The following is a 7,368-nucleotide window of genomic DNA, read 5'->3' as shown; positions in this document are numbered from 1 at the left end:
TCCCTCCTTATGTATCTAGTCTATATATATTATTGATTTTTTGTTTCAAACTTTGTTTTCACCCTTTTTAATTTTCAACTTTGTTTTCACCCCTTTTAATTTCTTATAACTAAATATATAATTTATATTCTTCTTTTACTTCTATATGACTTAAAATATTGCATGTATTGTTTACCCATTTTTTATTGCAATTTTTATATTAATTTTAACTCAGTAATCCTATTTCCTGTATGACTCAATAGTATTTTTTTAGTGAAATGATATTTTTTTGAAAATCATATAATAATTATAATCCTTTTATTATAATCATAACACAAATATCGTACTCAATAGTAAGCTTTGCGTTTTCCGGGTAAAAAATAGAAATTTTGACATGGCACTAAAACTATTATGATTTTTAAAAAATATTTAAACTAGTAACTAGTAACTAGTTAGTATAATTACTTGAATATTTTATTTTTCTAGTTACAAATTTTTTATAAATAGAAGTACAATAATCACTAAAAAAAATTTAATCAAAATTTCTTCTCCTCCAAGATACATAATTTTAAGTCTAATAAAACACCTTTTTTTGAAACTAAAAGCAACCGAAATATAGCCACCTTCTTCTGCAAGAAACCATATATTTTTTATATTTTCTAGCCTTCTAACCAAACACAATTTTGGAGAATGAAATTTTATCCAAACACAATTGCTGGACACCAAATTATCAATTCATGACCTCTTTTCCAAGCTTATTGCCCCTGAAAATAACCAGCCTGCAGTTCACTCCATTACTTCAGAGGCTAAAACATTCAGTTATTCCATGCTACTCTTTCACTCCATCTCCAAATTCATTGTTCTCATGGCGATCCCCGTCTCGATCTCGGATTCTCGAATAAATAATTCTAGATTTATACTCGGACATGGTCTTGCTATAATATACATGGTTTAACCTTGGCAATAAGTGGTGTAGCCAAAAAATTTTTAGGAAAATCAAAACTTGCTTCTTATAAAAATTCAATTGTTAGGCTCTTCGATTCGAAGAAGCTCCGAAACTATCAAACTCCTAAAATACTCTACAACCTTCAAAAAAAAATTATCTGGTTCCATCTCCCTCAGCTGCTATAGGAATTAGGAGTACACTTAAACGAACACCGTGCCTTCTGTTATCACTTGTGCTGCAAGGCATTATCACAGCCTTGAACCTAAAGATTACTCAAAATCTGCTCGGTTTTTTAAACACGTAAAAGAGCATAAAATTCTTTATATGGTCGGTTTAGGTTTTGTTACAATTTTTCTATTTGAAGCTGGGAAACTATACCTTATTCGAAAAGAAAACACTTTGTAATAGTTCCAGCTAGCAGAGCAAAAGTGTTGGGAAAGTTTCTGTTTAGAAATAAAAAAAGAAATTTTGTTCTTCCCGGGGATCATCCTGATAGTGGCGAGCAAGGTCCATCTCAAACCAGTTACTCCAGGCATTACAAAGGGACTTGAAGATTAAAGAGATGAGTGCTCTAGAATATAGGTCAAAAGATGTTAGTAGTAATGTTGTCGAGAAGAAGGGAGTAAAAGTGCCATAGTGGCGTCGAACTAAGTACTCTACCGAGCATTTGGAGGGATTGAATTGGAGGTTGTGGTGGTGGATTACAGTATAAAGAATGCCTATGTCATTTTTTTGTACTTCTTGAGGTCTTGTATGAGTTGTTTCTTTCGTATGGTCTTAGTAACTGCAACACATTTTTTGGAAAATATAAGTTATAGTAGTGAAGACAGGACAAGAGTAGTATACTTTGGTGGTTTCAGCAAGTTTGTAGTTCATATACTTTTGGTTTCATGATATTGGAACATACTTAAACCACAAATTTCCCTGAAAGTGTTCATGATTGGAGGTCACACTGGCGGTTTTTTTTGTTGGATCAGGTGCGCACGTTGTTGCTAGGCATCATGCTGAAGCATTCCTACTAATGGCTGTGGTTTACAATTCTAATGATGATCATTTTGCTTGGCTCGGCTGGGAGTGGCATCCCCCCTAATCCTCAAGGTATGGAAAAGCTGGCAGAACTTGTCCTCAATCCTTGCTCACGAAGGTACATTTTTGATATCGACATCCTAAATTTTTGTGGATTTACTAAATTTATGCAACATTAGTACACTGCACAATCCTCCTTTTTTGGTATTAAGAGGTCGAGTGTTCAAGTTTTAGCGGAGATGATAACAGTGTTTGTATCAATATAGAGTCTGCATTGACAATTATCATGGCTGTGCATTGTATTTTAGCTAACTGAAATTAAGGAAACCTGAGTAATTAATTAATTTTTTTTTGCTAATTAACCTGAGTAATAATTGATCTGTTATAGCAACGAGAAGGAAGCAGATTACATTGGGCTACTTCTGATGGCATCAGCTGCCTATGATCCTCGTGAGGCACCCAAGGTGTATCAAATGCTTGCTGATGACGACAAATCTTCAGATTCAAAATTTAAATTTTTCCATGACTTATTCTCAACTCATCCACCTGGAAAAAGAGAGTCGCGGCACTGTCCAAGCCAAAAGTGATGGAAGAAGCAATGAAGATATATTCAAAGCCATTGAAGCAACAGGTACACTTAGGGTTTTATCTATCTAATATCTAGATGAATGATGGACCTTTTAACCCAGCTCTGTGACTTATAAAACAAGATTTTTGACAAGAAGATATTTTTGAGTTTCCTTTTCAGAACCTCCGAGAAACGTGTCCTATGTAGCAGATGCATAGTTTACCAATTTTCCAGCCTGAACTTGCTTGAGAATCTATTTAATTTATCACTAGATTTTCTTTATTTTGGCAGGAGGGAAGAGGAGGACTGTGTTGAGGGAGGATTTGATGTTTCTGGAAGTCAGGGAAGTGACAGGCTCAGAAATTTGGATCTAATTGATGATATCTGAAGTTATGCATGGTTCAGTTTTTATTTCATTTTGTGATTTAATGGTCCAAACTAGTGAAAGCTAAAATGTGTTCAAATGACTTGTTTCTTTTTATACTAGTTAGCCCTGGACCTGGTAGTTGAGAAGAGAGGGAGGTTGTACTTTCTTCATGGAGATGTATTCGGGGCACCAGTTAATTCCGGGTTACCATTCTGGAAATTATAATCAAATTCTGGAAATGACTAGTACCATTTACTTTGCTGGGGTTCTTATTCACCTTCGAACCTAGGCGCCCTTATGATCGAAATTATCTAGTCGAGTCCTGTTTTTCGATTTCGGTTCAATTTTATTAGCCGTATCAGTTTGGCTTGATTCTATTTTCAACTCTTTAAAAAAGTTATAATAAATGAAACATATCATAAATCATGTAAGATGAAAAATATGAGTGTAGGTCACACTAGTCAGAAAATCAAAATTGAAGTTTTTTTTGGTTTTTTATGTGACCAGGACTCATCCTCTTATTAGCAGCATATGCGGGCTTTATATTCTTGGTACTTTTGGAAAATAAAATTAGAAAATCTCTCCCAATCTTTGAGAAGAAAAAAAGATTTTGGAGATAAATATAAAGAAATTACTATATAATATTTAGCTTTTTTCCTCTTCAAATATAATCTGAAATAAGTTGTGGAAATATATTATTCAAAACTTTCTTTTCTTTTCTTTTTCTTTTTTAAAATATGTCTTTTGGACAATATAAATCCTTGAAACCATCCTTGTAAGTTCTAATGTAGTCTCCTACGGGAGGGGAATTTATGAATTATGCCTCATGAGTCAAAGTCTGCCACTTAAATACGGTTTACCTTGATTCACGTGGTTTGCAGGCTATTGCGTAAATCCGTAGGATTTACCCAGTGCGCACATAAGAGTAGCGGTTGCGGGTTATCTACGATAAAAAAGAAGAAGTTCTAAGATAGTCATTTTTCATTGAGGAAGTTATTAGGTTTTTTGTAAGGGTAAGGAAAAATAGATGATGAACATCGAGAAAATCCCCCGTTCTTTTTAAAATTAAACTTTTTAAATAAGTCTTTAGTTCATGATTAATGAGTACACTTAATAGAAATTGAAACCAATATCCTATATGCTAGTATTTGGATTAGAAATTTATTAATCCCTCCATTTATTTTTAATTATAATATTTGATTTTTAATTGGTCAAATTGACCAACTTGCATTATCAGACGAAGTTTTAGCCAGACTCTTGATCAACTAGCTTAGAAATTAATAGTTTTTACTATTGGAAGATTGGCTGATGGTCCAGAACAAACATTTGTTTCTATAATGAGGTAAGGCAAAATACACTAAAATTCGTAACCCTAGCGCGGTAAAGTAACTGAGCCCCTGTATTCACATTTAAAACACTATTATATCTTACCGCCTCCCAAGTTAAACCGGTGCTTGATAATCATGTGTAAGTTTGCTGCAGCAAACACTTGTCAGAGACCGTTCCTATAAGATCATGGGTGTTTTTTATTTTATTTTATTTTATTTTTTGTTTTTGTAGGAGGAATCAGAGGGAAGATACCACGAGGAATATCTTTACAGATAGCTTTACATCATTCTTTAGCCGGATCTTAAGAAGCTGCGGGTGAGATTCAATTGTTGCAAGTCTGAGGATGTTAAGGCCTATAAAGCTGCAGCTTTGTTATTAAGATTATAAACGATTTATAGAGAAAACATGTTGGTTCCGTTTCCATACTCCATGCTTGTCTATTTATTGGACATGCATTCAATTTTTCTTTTCCTAATTTATCAAGCGATATCAATTTTATAGCTCATGTTTTGTTGTAACTCCGAGAAGAAGATACCGAAGTCCGATCCTGTTTGGAATTGGAATGATGAATTTATCTATTTTTATTTAGGCTTTTCATGATTCGGAAGAAAATAATGAATGTTTTTTTTTGTTAATAAGGTGTTCGGGTCAGTTTACGCTTATCTCGATTGATATCGGCGTGTAAACACCTGAATTTGATGAGACATTGTACAGACCATGTTGTGGTATATGTTTAGAGCTGCATATTCGAGATTTTGTGAATGAAGACGAGGAATACCAGGAAAAGAATGGATGTTTAGCTTTTAGAATTGTGTTTGGAGCTGGTAGCTCATAAATTGTGGGTGCAATAAGCTTATAGAAAAATAATTTCATTTGGGATTTGTAGTTTTCATGGGTATAAACCCTCTCAGGAAACGTACCATCAGTATTACAGATTTCGGAGTTTAGAACTATTCGGTTGAGTACTGATTTATAATTTATCAGGCGATTTTTAAAAAATCGGATGATTTATCGAAAATCGGTCAAATCAGACAAATATTTTTGAGCGATTTATCGGCGATTTTTGAAAAATCGGCCAATTTGTACAACAGAGGTACCAATGTTAAAGATAATGAAATCGGAGAAAATATTAATTTAGTAAGATTATTATTTTATCGAGGTTTAATTGTACTTTTATATCTGAGAACAATCAAAGACTAGTTGATATGAAAAGAAAAAATTATTTAAAACTCTTATGGACAAATCTTTGGATAAATTCATTATTCCAATTTCAAAGAGAATCGGATTTCAATATCTTTTTATCCGAGTTACATTACATCTTTATATATCCCAAGTCCTAACGAAGTAAATTTGTCCTCTATATTATCCAGCGCATTACATTAGCCTAAGATTTTATACAGAGAACACAATGTTGCTGAACACCACACTATCAATGAATGAGCTGTTTGGTTCAGAAACTAAACATTCAAGTTTTCCCTGGTACTCTTCCTCCCCATCTAAAATTTCAGACTCTAAACATTCGTTTTCCCCCTGGCATTCTTCGTCGCACTCGGCTGATTTTAACCATGATCAGGTTGGCAATGAGGGGTTTACAAAAAAATTGCTATGTGGAAGATATATTCTTTCGTCGATAAAGAATCATTATAAGAGTTCAATCCTTAAGTTCTTGTATTGCGCAACTCCTAATATACTGTGTAACCTTGATCATTATGTCATTGCATCAGCATCAGCTGCTGCTTCGGAAATTTGTACTTCCCTGAAACGGACTCGTTGCTTCAAACATGTGTATCATCGTAGAATTAGTTATACGGTTGGCTTAGGTGTTACTAGTATCCTACTTAGCCGTTGGGAAACTATACCTTACTCGAAACGCAAACACTTCATAATAATTCCAGCTAGGAAAGGAAAAAGTTCTGGAGATTATTGTGAAAAACAGGACGAAAATAATATTCTTCCTTTGGATCATCCTTATAGTGTCCGAGTAAGGTCAATCTCAAATAAGATACTTCAGGCATTACAACGCGACTTGAAGATTAAACGGATGAATTATTTGGAATTAGGTCCAGTGAATAATAAAGGTAATTTTGATGAGAAAAAGGAAGTAAAACAGCCATGGTGGCAGCTAACTAAATTCTCCACCAGGCATTTGGAGGGACTCAACTGGGAGGTTGTTGTGTCGGATAACTATTCTTGTAGAGCCTATTGCCAATCGGGAGGAAGAATTGTGGTGTACAAAGGTTTGCTTCAACGTCTCAAGTCGGATGCAGAGATAGCTGCTGTCATTGGCCATGAGGTATCTCGACTCCCGTTCATTGTCTCCGTGCTCCTACTTTTTGAATTAGCTCTCTAAAACGCATTTTTTCACTTCAATATTGTCTAGTGCAACCTATGTTCTGAAAAATAGAAGTTTACAAGGGTAGCAAAAACATCAAACAGAATACAAAGGGCTGAAGCGAAACTGACCACTTTTCTATGTTGTTGTTGGATTAGGTTGGGCATGTTGTTGCAAGGCATTCTGCTGAAGACTTTACAATGCTGCTGTTGTTTCTATTTGGAATGTTGATCATTCCGCTTGGCTCGTCTGTGGAGGTGCAAAAGCTGGGAAAATTTGTCCTCAATCCTGGCTGTCGGAGGTACATTGTTTGGACTTACATTTACATGTAAATTAATGACTTAATTATTGATCCTGGTACACTCTGAAAGTACGTTGTTTAATTTTAATGTTTTGATATGTTATCAGAAGTGAGATGGAAGCAGATTATATCGGGCTACTTCTGATGGCATCAGCTGGCTATGATCCTCGTGTGGCACCTAAGATGTACGAGATGCTTGGCCATGACGATTCTTTTGATTCAAAATATAGCGCTATGCTCTCTCATCCATCTGGTAGAAAGAGATCCGAGGCACTGTCAAAGCCAGAAGTGATGGAAGAAGCAATGACTAGATTTTCGAAAGCCACTGAGAGACAACGAGGTATGAATTAAGGTATGTAAGGTTTATCAACCAATCGAGCTAAACTAAGGCCCTTTTGGCCGAGCTCTCCCAACTTGTATAAATCAAGAATCCTGACAAAAAAATTTAGTTACAATTTTTAGACTTGGCTATCAACTTGCTTGGGGTTTTCCACTATCATTAAGTACTACATTTTTTATT

Source organism: Apium graveolens, unplaced genomic scaffold (assembly GCF_009905375.1).
Source record: "Apium graveolens cultivar Ventura unplaced genomic scaffold, ASM990537v1 ctg7135, whole genome shotgun sequence".
Classification (NCBI taxonomy): domain Eukaryota; kingdom Viridiplantae; phylum Streptophyta; class Magnoliopsida; order Apiales; family Apiaceae; genus Apium; species Apium graveolens.
The sequence above is the reverse complement of the archived record's forward strand: the minus strand, read 5'-3'. Positions refer to the sequence as shown.